This window comes from Hippopotamus amphibius, chromosome 9 (assembly GCF_030028045.1).
Source record: "Hippopotamus amphibius kiboko isolate mHipAmp2 chromosome 9, mHipAmp2.hap2, whole genome shotgun sequence".
NCBI lineage: Eukaryota > Metazoa > Chordata > Mammalia > Artiodactyla > Hippopotamidae > Hippopotamus > Hippopotamus amphibius.
The window spans coordinates 103627367-103642987 of NC_080194.1; the positions used below are offsets into that span (position 1 = coordinate 103627367).

The 15621-nt window shown below is 41.4% G+C and overlaps 1 pseudogene; it reads left to right on the forward strand.

Moving 5' to 3' along the window:
* Positions 1-126: 126 nt before the first annotated feature.
* Positions 127-15343, forward strand: LOC130860990 (vesicle transport protein SFT2A-like; annotated as a pseudogene).
* The last annotated feature ends 278 nt before the right edge of the window (positions 15344-15621 follow it).

Consider the following 15621-nt stretch of genomic DNA (forward strand, 5'->3'; position numbering starts at 1 on the left):
GTTGTAGTTTGTGACTGAGAACTGGGGAGGCCACAGTCTCACCAGGGACCCGTGTACCATGGGGCCAAGAGGCATGTGCAATTGGGGAATGAGATGTGACACACGGGCATCCCACAGAGACCACCGATGGCTCTGGGAGTAGCTAGGGATTCAGCCTCCATGCACAGGGCCTGTTGGAACCACCACCCTTTCGTCAAGCCAATAATCAATGAGCTGGTCGGCAACTGGTCAGTCACCAGGAAGGAATGGCCGTCTTGCTCAGGTTAGCGACGGGGAGGAGGCTGTCTACCCTTCCTTCTCTTGCTTTCCCTTCCCAACCTTGAAGGGGAAATGGAGGGAAGAGGATGAGGGAGGTATGTGCAAGCAGAGAGTGCCTCACTCCCAACTCCAATCAGCTGGGGCCTTGGCTGAATGTGGCGAGAGGGACAGAAGGAGAAGGGAAGGAGTAGAGGAGGAGAGCTTCAAACTGGGTATGAAGCTGAAGTGTAAAATAAATAGAACTGGGTCTTAGAGAAACAAAATCGACAGCTTTCATAACTGAAATTGACTTGAAATTTATGGAATTAGGCTCAGATGTGGTTAAGGAAGCCAGAGAAAGGACAGCATCCAACAGACATGGCTCATAGCAACAAGTGGGAGAATTAAAATAGTTTCAAGTGTATACTTCCACAAGGTCCTCCCTAACCTGGCTGTAAGTGCTTTCATAAACATGGGCCTAGTTGTTGATGGCTGCAGTCTTGCAGCTGGATTTTAATTGCATGGGCTTCAGCAAGCAAAAACTTGGCACCTGCTGAAGACTTTGATCTAAGAATATGCTCCTAAAACTGGGGTTAGATTACCAAGGCAAGAGGGTATACGGTTTTGTTTGGTTTTATTTTGGAGTATATCACCTTCACCCAAGTCAGCTTGAGGGGGTTCATCTGTCTAGGGGGAGGTTAGGATTTGTTAAAAAGGTATGCTAAGGAAAAGATGAAATGTAAAGGCCATAATGAAGGGGAGGAAGATGGACTAATCTTAAAAGCACGTTAAAATATTAGAAGCTTATTTGAAGATTTTTGGAGTGATTAGGGAACAATGGAGAGGAATATAACACCAGAAATCAGCCCTCTTCTACAAAGAAAGATGTGACACAGAGAAATAACACATGTTACTCAAGTACTGGAAAATTCAAAAGCAGAAGAAACGCATATGTGTTAGGAATTGCTTTTGGCTGGTAGTAATAGCTACTAACTTCAGTGGCGTGAGCAAAGAAAGGTTTATTTTTCTCACAGATGAGTGTCTGGTTCAGTGTCTTAAGGATGTCAGGGAAAGGTCTCTATGACTCTCTTGGCATTTCTCATGGTCCTAAGAAGACTGCTGGAGCCCCAGCCGTCATTTCACTTTTGGAGCAACAGGAAGAGGAAAGGCAGAGCACCAAAATAGCTTTTAAAATCCTATCCAACAACTTTTGTTTGTAAATCCTTGACCCCTCCTGCCTGTGATGGAGTCTGGACAGAGAGTCTTCCACCTTTTCCCTGCTGGCAACATTACCCAGCTTTGAGTTAGTAGGGAAGAATGGGAGTATTTCTAAAATGAGGCAAAAGCCTTGGAGCTACAAGATGTAGTTCAGGGATCTGCTGAAGATGAAATCAATGGGGCTGAGAGAAAAACTACCGCCAGGAGGCATGCTTCGTGGGACAAAGCAACTCTCTGCAAGAAGCAGTAGCTGCAGCCTTTGAACAGAGCACAGAAGATACCTACACACAAGACATGGTAGTGTATTTCTCTCCTTTGAGCCATTTGCACAACCCACACCTTATGCAGCATTTGGATGTCTGGACCATGGAACTTGATGGGGAACAGGAAATTAAGATGTTTTAAACAGACATGACAGGGGGAAGGTAGGCCCCTCAAGTAAGATCTGATGATGAGAATTTTGTTATTGCATATTTCCACATTTTTCAAAGAAAAGGGAATATCCCACACCCCATTCTCTGGAAAAGGAGGCAGCACACAGAGGTGGATTTCCCCTATGATTGTACGCAAAGGACACAATCTCGCTCAGTGGGAGAAATTTCCCAATGAAATTTAGGTTCATAGGTTGTAGGCATTGGACAACCATTGCAGACCACTTGGTGACCAGGTATGGCTGAACCTGAGAAGCTTTCCTCTTCTTTGCCTCCTCATCTGGCTTCAGTTGCCTATGAAGTTCAGCTCTGGTCTTCGGCAAAACCAGAGACTGGATTGTAATTAAGTACTGCGCTCTGGGAACATGGTTTTCTGGGCTAACTGCTTGAAGGGGTGGGAATTTGCTATCATTTTCTAACTTTGGGGAGTGTGGGTCTGGTGCAGCGATAATTTGAGAGTGCTGTTGACTCTGAAACTTGTCCTTGTCCTTCTCTCTCTTCCTCCATCTCTGAACTCTCAGGGCTGGTGTATGTGAGACAGTGATTCTGTATAAGTGTGTCTCTTGTGCAGACCCAGGCTGTCCTGCAGATAGGTTTCCGAGGGTCTAAACTTGGGGAAGGTGTTTGTGACAGACACTGTTGGTTGCCTATCCAAGATCCCATTTTCATTTGGAGCAGAATGTAGCCAAAGTTGTTACCTTATTATCATGCAGTATATTATTATTGGTCTCAGCCAACCATGACATTCATATCCCACACTTTCCCAGTCTTCTTGGGAGCTTCTGAGTTCCAATAAGATATAAGGAGAGGTCTGATGAGAAATATCAGGGCCAGCTTTCATTCACCTAATAAAAAGGACCAATGAAGCTGGTTGCTGCCCGTTTTATTTCCACCTGGGATGTGGATTCAGCGTGTAGAAATGCATCAACCTTCTCGAGATAAGAAGGGAAAAGCCCTTTCAAGCCTTGTTTCTCCTCCACTGCCTGCATGCTTCTGGTGCTGGGTGTCATAAGAAACATTCATATCATGAAAGGACCTCTGACCGTCTCTTCATTTCATGATGCTGAGTTGGCCCAGTATGGGGTAGGAGTACTCCTGGAAGCCATTCCTACACTGAGACATTTAGCTGTAACTGAACTATACACAGGAATGACTGAAAACCACATTAAATCCAAACTAAATGTTCCTCAACTCCAATTCCCCTTATCAGACTCTAAAAAATGCCTGTGACCACTCCAACATCATCTGACATGGAGGAAGTTGTAGAAAGATACACGACCTCAACAGACTGAGGTTAAAATATTTTACTGTTGTAAGTTTTACAGAAACACGTGACATTACTAGTGCTCCTCCCAGGGCCTTGGAAGGGATCTTTGCAAGGGAAGGAGTCTGAGTCATAAGCCTCACTGGCCTCAGGTTGTAACCACAGCAATGCCCACTTTGCCCCCAGTTGACTGCGATGTGAGGTACCATAATTTATGACACATCTCAATTTCAGAGATGTTCAAATGTGGAAAGATGCACATCTTAGAATTAACAGAATGTGGTATTTGCAACAAAAACATAAACAAAGGATTGATATCCAGAAAATAGGAGGCATGGCCACAAGTCGACATGAAGAAGACAAATAGTCCATCAGAAAAATAGGCTCAGCGTGTGAATAGGCAATTTACAGAGAGGGAACTATAAAAAAAAATAAACACCAGAAAAAAGGCTCAGCTATGTTAGTTATGATCTAGGAATAGTTTGGCTGCAAATTACAGAGAACCCAATACCCAGTGGTTTTAGAATTATGGCCTTATTTTTCTCACATAACAAGATGTCCAGGAGTAGGACATGAAGAGCTAAACATCTTTATTGATTCTAGGAGATTTTTAGTAGGTTTCTTGGGTGTTTCTACATAGAAAATAATGTCTTCATGAAAGTTTCCTTTCCAAACTGTACACTTTTTTTTCCCTTGCCTTATTGCCCTGGCTAAGACTTCCAGTACAATGTTGAGGAGGAATGCTGAGAACAGACATCCTTGCCGTGTCCCTGATCTTTGGGGAAAGCTTTCAGTCTTTCACCATTAAGAATGACTAAGGAGATACCCTATATCAGCTAAGTAAGTTCCCTTCTATCTCTAGTTTGCTAAGACCTTTAATCATGAATAGATGTTGAGCTTTATCCAATGCCTCTTCTGCATCTACTGAGATGATCATCTATTTTTTCTTTCTTAGGCTTTTAATATGGTGAATTATACTTATTGATGTTTGAAGGTTGAATCAGCCTTATACACCTAGCGTAACCCCACTTGGTAATGATGTATTCTCCCAGGAAGATTTTTTTACCTACAAATTCAATTTCCACAATAGATATAAGGTTATTCATGTTGATATTTCTTTTTGAGTCATTTTTTATTGTTTTTGTCTTTCAAGAAATTTGTCAATTACATCAGTTATAGGTTTTATTGGCTTAAATTTGTTTATCTCATTATGGTTTTAATACCTGTACAATATGTATTGAAAACACCTCTTGCATTCCTGATACTGATAATTTGTGTTTTTATTCCTTTTTTCTCATTAGTTTATCTAGGGGCTAATCAATTATATTGATCTTCTCATAGAAGCAGTTTTCAATTAACTGATTTTCTATATTGTTTTTCTGTTTTATATTTTATTTATTTTATTCATTTTTATATTATATTTCTGCTCTGATATTTATTTTTTCTTCTATTTATATAGGGCTTAATTTGCTCTCCTTTTTCTAGTTTCTTGAGGTAGAAACTGAGTTCACTGATTTGAGATCTTAGTTCTTTTCTAAGACATTTAATACTTTACATTTCCCCCTGAGTGTTCCCTGTAATTTTAATAGGTCTGATTTAATTTTCCTTCCATTCAAAACACTTTCTAATTTCCTTTCGGATTTCTCCTTTGACCCATTGGGTTATTAAGAAGTGTGTTATTTCGTTTCCAAATATTTGAGAATCTTTTAGAAATCTTTCTGTTATTGATTTCTAGTGTATTTCAGTAGTGGCCAAAGAACATAACTTTGTATTATTTGAAACATTTAAAGTTTGACTTGTTTTTTGATCCAGAACACAATCTATTTTGCTGAATGTTCCATGTATACTTGAAAAGAATGTGTATTCTGCGGCTGTTCTGTGGAGTGTTCTATAAATGTTCTGTGGAGTGTTCTATAAATGTATGTTAGGTCAAATTGGTTGGTACTATTGTTCAGGTCTTCTATACATTAACTTATTTTCTGTCAACTTGTACTTTCAGTGATTGATAGAGGGGTACTGAAATCTCTGACTATAATTGTGAATTTGTCTATTTTTCTTTGAAGTTCTAGAAGTTTTTTCTTCATGCATTTTGAAATTCTGTTATTTGGAGCATATGCAGTTAGGTTTGTTGTGTCTTCTTGATGAACTTATCCTTCTAATGTTATGAAATAACTCCCTTTATCTCTGTAATTCTAACCCAACACCTCAAGGTCTATTCTAGTCTTCTCCTTTCCATATTGGTAACTCCTTCAATAATGAGAAACTGGCTTCTCATTATCCTTAATGAATTTACTTACTTGCTTAATCTCCCTGTATTAAACCAATTTCCCAACATTTCCTGTTCTTCCCCAGCTGTCATCCTTTTTAACTGCCTTCCTCTGTAATCTCTAGTCTCTACTATATTAGCTGTGTGATGTTGTGATTTATAAGACATATATAAATTTAAATATTTAAATACACACACACATACACACACACATACCTATGTTATATATATATTTGTGAGTTTACAGTTCCCCATACCCTTGGAATTTCCTAACTGTTGAGAATGATAAAAAGTGTTTTTTGTTATGTGAATAAGGTGACTTTTGCAAGCACCTAAGGTTAGGGGCTGGTTTCCAGGAGAACCAACTGTGTAATTAGAGGGCTGGAATCAGTCCCACCCTGATTTCTGGGCAAGGAGTGGGACTCAAGTTTGATTCAGTCACCATTGGCCAATGATTTAGTCAGCCATGACTATGTAATGAAGCCTCTGTAAAAAACCTAAAGGACAGATTTTTGGTCCTTTTCCAGAGAGCTTCTACTTTGGAGAGTCAGAACACTTCCATGTGCTACCATGTGGGGTCCCAAGCTCCATGAGGACAGAAGCTTCTTTGTTTCAGACCTCGCCCTATGTATGTCTTCATGTGGCTGTTGATTCCTATTCTTAATATCCTTTTATAATAAATAGGTAATCTAGTGAGTAAATGGGTTTCCCTGAGTTCTGTGAGCTGTTCTAGCAAATTAATGGAACCCTAAGAGGGGGTCATCAGAACCTCCAGTTTGTAGTTGGTAGCTTGGAAGCCTGCGACTGACATCTGAAGTGGAGGGTGGTCTTGTGGGACTGAGCCCTTTACCTGTGGAATCTGATTCTGCCTCTGGGTAGGTAGTATCAGAATTGAGTTGAATTCTTGGACACCCTGCTAGTGTCTGAGCATTGCTTGTTGGCGGTATGGGGACCCCCCCACCCCCGTCAACAGTGGAAATTGGGTCTGGAAACCCCTATTCAAGTTGCCACACCACTTTTCCACTTTCCTTACTCAGTCCAGCCCAAATGGCTTTTTGACTGAATTATTCAGGAAGGAAGAAAGGTCTCTTTCTTAAAGAGATCCTGTTCTTCATTCTGTAGACATGTTGTTGTGACTGTATCTAGATAGTATTTCCCTACTGTTAATCATTCATAAAATATCTTTTAAAATCCTATGCAACCTAGAGGTATATCTCAGAAAAAAAAAAAAGGAACTTGAATACACACCTGTGTATTCAAGTTTGTGAGAAGGAAATCACATGTCTAAATTTCCTAGCACACACTAGATACTTGACAAATGTGAATTCCCTTTCCCTCTTTAGTTAGATACAGCTGATATATAATGCGCCCTACCATGTTCTAAGCCCTGGCCATTCAGAGATGAATGGCCCTGCCAAAGGTAACAGACAGGAAATAGGTGCTTATAGTACAAGATGATGTGTAATTAATAAGGACTTCAGGTAAGTCATCTCTAAGGATGACATCAGTTTCACTGGAGAGAGAGAAAGAAGGGGGGGGAGGGAGAGAAAGAAGGTGGGGGATAGAGAGAGATAAGAGAGAGGAGGTATTTTAAGAGGCAGATATTGGATTATAACAGATGTAAGACAGTAGAAGAAGAAACTGAATTTCCCCTTAGTATGGAACCATCTGGTTGATGCGGAGAAAGCAAAGAGATCAGAGAACAGGTCCTGGGATACACCAGGATTTAGAGATTACAGGGTTGCAGGAGGAAAACACAAGCTGAGGCCAGGGTGGCCTGAGGGCTTATGGCTGTACAGTCATATCATGAAATGCCATCTCTTGGGGTAATCTCTTCCTCTGCCAGGGTCATGACCCTCAGATGTACACTCTATTCTGAGATAGCACTTCTCTACTGAATTCCTGTCTCCTATTCTCTGATAGAGATCTGAGTTGGACTAGAAAACAACAAACGGTGTTCAAGAAAAGTTCTCAGTTTCACCAGAACAAGTCACAGCAATGACATAAACTTATTCCAGGCTAAATGGTGGACAGTTTAAGCTAATAATCAGAAAAAGGAGCTGTAGAGGCAATTCAGTTTGAAGACAATTGTTAAGTGCTTAACACAAGTGATTCGTCCTTTGTAAGCACATAGATTTCTATCTTTGCTTTTTTTTTTTACCCCCCCCCCCCAATTTATTCCTGGTAAAGCTTCTTTTTGAAGAATTCAACTTTTTTTTTTAATTTTTATTTTTTTTGGCCGAGCCACACGGCATACAGGATCTTAGTTCCCTGACCAGGGATCAAACCCACGCCCCCTGCAGAGGAAGCGCAGGGTCCTAATCACTGGACTGCCAGGGAATTCCCAAGAATTCAACTTTTTTCAGCAGAACCAAGAGGAAAAGGAAACTTTTACATATGCACCAAGGTAGGGACAGGGAGCAGTCTGTCCGTAGAGACATAGTATGAAGGTAACACCTGTCTTCTCAGTTTTAAGAACTGGAAAGGAGCCAGGTAACTGGAGCAGAAATGTACCAACTTAGGGAAAGAGAAAGCATGGGCAGCTTAGGTTTCTACCTTCCCCTCAAACAAACTCTTCTGGGCTAGTGTTTTGGACTCCCTTTAAGCTACCCCTTCCTGATAGAATGTGCTCTTTCTCTCTAAGAACTTGTCCCACCATGGCACCCCCTGGATTAGAAACAGGAAAGTGGAATGACAAAATGGAGAGCTTCCCTCAGCCGCCTCCTTCTGGATGAAAGTAACTGGTTCAAGTTCTATGATGGATAGGACAAGTGGAAAAAAAGTATACTCACACAAATTGCAATGACTGATCCCACAGCCACAATCTTGTGCCACTTGAGCTGTCTGATGAATAGGTCTGTGCAAGCTTGGAGTTGTTTATTAGACATCTGGTATGTGACCAAGACCCTTGGTAGATAAAAGTGTAAAATCAAAAGGAGTGATGTCATAACATGATGAAGTAAGAGTTTCCTCCCATTTTCCCACCAAACAACATCAATTCTAACATCACCCATGGTTGAGAGGGCTTTTGTAGAAGTTTGGGTGTCTAGTGAAGTTCCAGCACACACTTGGGGCAATTATGATCCAGCAATTCTATTCATGTTTACAAAAACATACACGAGCCTTATTCATAATATTCCCAAATTAAAAAAAAAAAAAGAAAAGAAATATCCACCAGTGGAAGAATAGGTAAGCAAGTTTTGGATGTTCATACAATTGAATACCACTCAGCAATAAAAAGAAAACAACTGCTGATAAATCCAACAACATGAATGAATCGCAAAAGCATCAGATTGAGTGAAAAAAGCCAAACACAAAGGGTTCATGTTATATGATTCTTTTAATAAGAAATTCTAGAAGAGATAAACCAATCTATGGTGATAGAAATCAAAATAGCAATTGGCACTGGTGGAGGGGGCTGACTGGCAGGGGGCATGCAAGAAACTTATGGGGTTCTGGAAAGTCCTTTATCTTGAATTGGGTGATGGTTAAATGGGTATATACATTTGTCCAAATTAATTATACTCTTAAGATCTGTGCATTTGACTTTATATAAATTATACCACAATAAAAAGGAGGAAAAAAACAAGGACAATAGGAAAGAAAAATATGTATATTCATGTAACTCATGACTAAATTCTAGGCAATATCAACATGCTAGAGGTGGTACATTGGGTAAGATTAAGGGATGTGAGAGTATACTAAAGTACTTGTATCATTCAAGGAGAAATAGAGAGATATTGATAAGACAAGAAATTTGCAAGGGTAAGTAAACATAAGTAAACAATGTAAAATGTTTAAATCAGAAAAATATTTGATTCACCTATTGGAAAGTAGGGAAAGAATAAAAGAAAGTACAATAAATGCGAAACTTTAAACAAGTTGGAAGAAACAAGAAACTGTCATTGCAATCAATGTAAACAGGTTAAACTCACCAATTAGAAGACAATGCAATCACGAACATATGCTCTTGGGACTTCCCTGACCGTCCAGTGGTTAGGACTCCATGCTTCCACTGCAGGGGGTGTGGGTTCGGTCCTTGGAACTAAGATCCCACATGTCATGTGGATCGGCCAAAAACAAACAAACAAACAAACAAACAAATGCTCTGTGCTCTCAGTGGACATCTCACTTCCCCAGAAAACACAGAGAAGGAGTCAGGTTTACCACACCCAGTCTCTCTCAAACCAAAAAGTGTACTTTCATGGGGGAATTATCTTCTGCCTCCTTTGAGGCTGGACCCCAGAGAAGGGCAGGATTAAGTGGGGGCAAAGACAGGCATATCCTGACGTATTGCCTTGGTGGCTGGCGACACGTTTAAGTAGGAGAGGACCAAGTACTTGAGGCAGGGGCTGGAGAAGGACCTGAGGGCCCAGGAGCAAAGCTGTGGGAGAGTCCAGAGGACTACTTTTATGGGGCATATGGGTGTGAGAGCTCTTTAAGATTGTCTAGAGCTAAAGAGATATGTATCCACTGGAAACCTGACCTGGAGCTTGAGAACCAGGCCTTCCACTGCCCAGCCTGAATCTTGGGGGTGGCAAAGAGCTAATGTTGCCAGATTCAGTGACAACCTAGCTATTTATGACGATGGGGGACCGTCAAGCTGGAGAAGAGACTGAGACACCTCTTGACCTTTTTTTTTTTAAATATAAATTTATTTATTTATTTTTGTCTGCATTGGGTCTTCATTGCTGTGTGCAGGCTTTCTGTGGTTTTGGCAAGTGGGGGCTACTCTTCGTTGTGGTGCACAGGCTTCTCATTGCGGTGGCTTCTCTTGTTGTGGAGCACGGGCTCTAGGTGAATGGGCTTCAGTAGTTGTGGCACGTGGGCTCAGTAGTTGTGACTCACAAGCTGTAGAGTGCAGGCTCAGTAGTTGTGGCGCATGGGCTTAGTTGCTCCACAGCATGTAGGATCTTCTGGACCAGGGCTCGAACCTGGGTCTCCTGCACTGGCAGGCAGATTCTTAACTAGTGCGCCACCAGGGAAGACCCTTCCTCTTGACCTTCTACATTAACTGCTGCCTGTCCTCTAATCCAGAGCATCAAAGAGCCCTGGGCCAAAGGGCAGTACAGCAAATGCGTAGTGTCACCAATGTCACTGTAATTTTCCATATTATTGATTCCAATAGTGTCCATGTGGGGATTGAGTAAGTACATGATATGCAAGCGCAATTAAAATTATGAGGCACCATAAAATGTGAAGCAAGAACAACAGCAGTAATACAGTAGGAGCTGCAACACTGGACACCCAAATGAGGCTAGAAGGCAGGGGAGAAGTGTATGAAAGAGATTCAGTCCCCCAACTGCTATTAGCAAACTCCAAATATGCTCCCATTTTACTTCTTTTCTTGAAACCCAGGGATCTTAACTCCTAATTCTACCCACCTACTTACCTCCCTCACCTCCATTTAAGCACCTAGAAATTCTACCTCTGTTTCCTTGTACCTGTAATGTTGGACAGACTTCCTTAAAATAAAAAAGCTACCCACACTGCTCTAATAAATCCAGTCTTCCTACACTGCCAGGCATCTGCTTCCAGCATGATTACAGCATCATGTTTATTCAACATCTCAACAACCTAAGGCAAATACTAATGAGAGAACTTAACTTGGGACAGAGCCAGTGATCTCCAGATTCATAAGGCAGCTCTACCTATTTTTTTATTCCTCTCCTTCCAGCCCCTCCTTGAGTAGGAAGCTTAGGTCTGCCTCAGCACTTACTTCTTGGGGCTGATGGAAGACCTGGGAATCAGACCATCCCCCCTTAGAAATTCCAAACATCCTACCACTCAGTTGACCCTTTTCACTCCTAGGACTATGTTGTAGGCTTTGTTTTCACCCCAGCATAGCCCTAGGATGGTGGGAGATACATTCAGCTAAAGCAGACCAAGAAGAGGAATCAAGCTGCATAATTATAAACGATGCTCAGGGCAGAGTCATCTCAGAGGAGCTTGTTCAGCTGATGGATGAAGAAGTCACTGCCTTATATAGACCTGAACTTACTGCTGGAATTTTGGTGGCAATTAGCATGCATGGTTCCCCAGCCAGCACTGTATTCAGGACCATCCAGACAATTGTTGTACATTAGGCAGTGGTTAGTAGAGGCAAAAAGGGAAAAGGGAACTGGTGGCTGGGTCCCCTTCCACCACCCAATGTCACCTTCTTCTTCCTTTTGGCCCAGTTTATGAATGGGAACGAGCACATAAGGGTATCATGAGATAGGCTACAGAAACAAGGGTCAGCTGTGGGTCTATTGGCACAGCACCATGCTTTAAGATACTTTGGCCATCATCCCTGGCTCTGCCCAGTTGAACACTGGCTATTGGCTTTGGTGGGCAGACACACAGTATCCTATCCTAGAGATATTCCATATCTTCTAGAAACAAAAGATTCATCCTACCCCACTCCCAGCTGGAATCTACTGCTGGTTCTCCTCAAGTTTGCCAGCGTTAACTGTCATCTCTGAGGTCTCTTTCCCTATTATCTTTTTCAAATTCTCAGCACTATTTTAAACTGTAGACCACTTTTCTCCAACCTGAAGCCCTACCCAATTCTGGTTTTTATGACTACCTGAGTCTCCTGTCTTCCTGACCACTCAGACATTGACTCATACCCCCATCTGTGGACACGACCCAGTGTTCTGTTTGTTAAGCCCTGTACATATCACTTTCTCAAAATCAGGCACCATATCTGTGCCCTTCTTTTAAGGATGTAATTTGCCCAGATTGTGATTTCAATCCATACTGGTTGCACAGCAAATAGACTAAACGCCCTGTTCCCTAAACCTGACTTTGCCCAGCAGTCCTCTTCTCCTGCTCACATTTCCTTTCTGAAACCTAAGTCCTCTTACCTCATGGCAGGATATCTCTCGACTCTTCTTGTTCTTTCTCTCCTTCCTCTGCAAAGTCCCCAAAGTCTTGTTTCCTCTCCTCACAGCAACTCACAGGATAACATCCTGCTGGTGCGGCAACCATTGCCAAAGTACAGCATCTCCACACATGTGGGTGGTGTGGCCAGTCAGGCACCCAGAAGGAAGTCAAATGTGGAGAGAGGGCAGCTACAGCAGGAAAGGGAGAGCCATGCTTCTTAGCAGAATAAACTTGGTGGCTGAGGACACAACAGCAAAGAAGAAATGTGGCAATAAGCCTGCAGCAAGAGGAACTTAATGACCATGGAACACTATGGTCCAAACCCCCAGACAAGGAATAATAACTTCCCCTTCCCACTCACCAGGGAACCTTTTCTACTGATGTCTACAAAACAAAGCAATGCCCTGGGAGAGGGCCATACCTCTCTCCTTTCTGGAAAGAAACTAGACTTGAAGTCCATAGCTAAGCAGATGAGGGAAAGTGCAGGGGATGGTATACGGTGTTCTTGCTTGAAGACTGAGTGCTTTCTCCCTGAATTTTCATTGTCTTTTGTGTAGCATTCACTACTAAGAGGACAAAAGTGGCTGAAGCTGGAAGCAGGGAGGATTACAAATGCCATGACTGCAGGAAATGGGTGAGAGGTTGGGAGAAAAGAGAAATTTTAAAATCCAGGGTTCACATAGAAAAACATTATTTCGATGCTATTTCCAATAGATATTATGCTAATTATTTAATTAGACAAGATAAGAAAGATCAACTTACCAAAAAAAAAAAACCCAACCTCAGAAAGCAGGGAGGGTGGTACACAGGCATACTTCGTTTTATTGCACTTTGCAGATATTGTATTTACTACAAATTAAAGATTTGTGGCAGCCCCGTGTTGACCAAGTGTACTGGTGCCATTTTTCCAACAGCATTATTTTTTGTTTTTTAAAAATTTTATACAATTTTTAAAGGTTATACTCCATTTACAGTTATTACAAAATCTTGGGTATATTCCCTGTGTTGTGCAATGCATCCTTGTAACCTATCTTACACCCAGTAGTTTGTACCTCCTACTCCCCTACCCCCTCTACATTGCACCCCCTGCCACTAGTTTGTTTTCTTCATCTGTGACTCTGCTTCTTTTTTGTTTTATTTACCAGTTTGTTGTATTTTTTAGACTTCACATATAAGTGATATCATACAGTATTTGTCTTTCTCTCTCTGACTTATTTCACATAGCATAATGCCCCGCAAGTGCATCCGTGCTATTGCAAATGGCAAAATTTTATTCTTTTTTATGGCTGAGTAGTATTCTAGTGTGTGTGTGTGTGTGTGTGTGTGTGTGTGTGTGTGTGTGTGTGTGTCACATCTTCTTTGTCCATCCATCTGTTGTTGGACACTTGGGCTGCTTCCATATATTGGCGATTGTAAATAATGCTGCTGTAAACACAGGGGTGCATGTATCTTTTCAAATTAGTGTTTTGGGGGTTTTTTCAGATATATACCTAGGAGTGGAATTGCTGGGTCATAGGGTAGTTCTTCTTCTTTTTTTTTTTTTTTTTCTATTGGGTATTTCTATTTTTAGGTTTTTTTTTTTTTGAGAAACTTCCATACTGTTTTCCACAGTGGCTGCACCACTTTATATTCCAACAGTGTATGAGGGTTCCCTTTTCTCTATATCCTCACCAATATTTGTTCTTTGTGTTCCTTTTGATGATAGCCATTCTGACAGGTGTGAGTTGGTGTCTCGTGGTTTTGATTTGCATTTCCCTGATGATTAGCAATGTTGTACATTTTTTCATGTGCTCGTTAGCCATCTGCATTTCCTCTTTGGAAAAACGTCTATTCAGTTCTGCCCGTTTTTTAATCAGGTTGTTTGGGGTTTTTTCGATGTTGAGTTGTATATTTAGATATGTTGGATATTAATCCTGTATTGGTCACATCATTTGCAAATATTTTCCCCCATTCAGTGGGTTGTCTTTTTGTTTTTAAAACTCCTAGAGGAAAACATAGGCAAAATACTCTTTGACATAAATCGCAGCAATGTTTTTTTGGATCCATCTTCTAAAGTAAAGGAAATAGAAGGAAAAACAAACAAATGAGACCTAATTAAACTTAGAGAAAATAATGAGAAAAAAACATTTGAAGAGATAGTGGCTGAGAATTTCCCAGAAATAATTAAAGATATAATGAGGGGCATTGATCTACTGTTTCAAAGATCCCAACAAAGCCAAGTAGAATATTTTGAAAAGTCCATATCTAATCATATTTGATTGAAAACATAGAAAAATCAAACGAAAAGTAAGAGAAGACAGAAATTCCCTATACCAGGAAGGAAACAGAGGCTATCACTACAGACTCTGCAGCCATCAAAAGTATAATAAGGGAATTGTTATAGTGCAAACAGCTCCATGCACAGAAATTTGACATCTTAGGTGGGATAAACCAATTCGTGAAAAAGCACAAACTATTGGTTTCTCGGTGGGCGAGAGGGGCGGCCCGGGGGAGTCGCTGCGGCCCAGGAGAAGGGCCGCAGAGAAGCTGCGGCGGGGTCCTGAGGGGCCAGGACGCCGAGGAGCAGGGCCTTGACCGCGCAGTGGGAGGCGTCAGATTGGCAGGTGGTGATCTGAAGACGCGTTCTCATGACCTCTCCCTCAGGTCCTGGACGCCTCGTCCCTCAGCTTCCACACCAGGCTGAAGTAGTTCTCCGTGTGCTTCGTCAGCGGTATCTTCTTCTCCATTCTTGGAACTGGATTGCTGTGGCTTCCTGGTGGCATAAAGCTTTTTGCAGTGTTTCACACCCTTGGAAATATTGCTGCCTTAGCCAGTATGTGCTTTTCAATGGGCCCCGTGAAACAGCTGAAGAAAATGTTTGAAATAACAAGATTGCTTGCAAGGGTTGTTATGCTTCTGTGTTTGGTACTTACTCTGTGTGCTGCTCCTTGGTGGCATAAGAAGAGGCTGGCCTTACTATTCCACACATTGCGGTTCTTGTCCGTGACCTGGTATAGCCTGTCATGCATCCGGTATGCAAGGGATGCAGAAATTAAATGCTGTTCTTCTCTCCTGAGTTAAAAATCAGAAACTCTTTGAAAAGACCATTTGAAAGTGGGATGTTCTGTTTTTGGTGAAGTATACTTTTCCTGATAAAATAATCACTCCAAAAAACAACTGCACTGACCATTTAAGACCATTTTATATACTGATGAAAACAACATGCTGATTAAACTGTTAAATGCTTGTGACGTTAATTCATCATGTGCCATTAATATGGTCTTCCAGAGATAAGGAGATTTTAATCATGGCCAGTTGTAAATGATTTTTAGCCAGTTTTTTAATCTTTTCTAAATAGC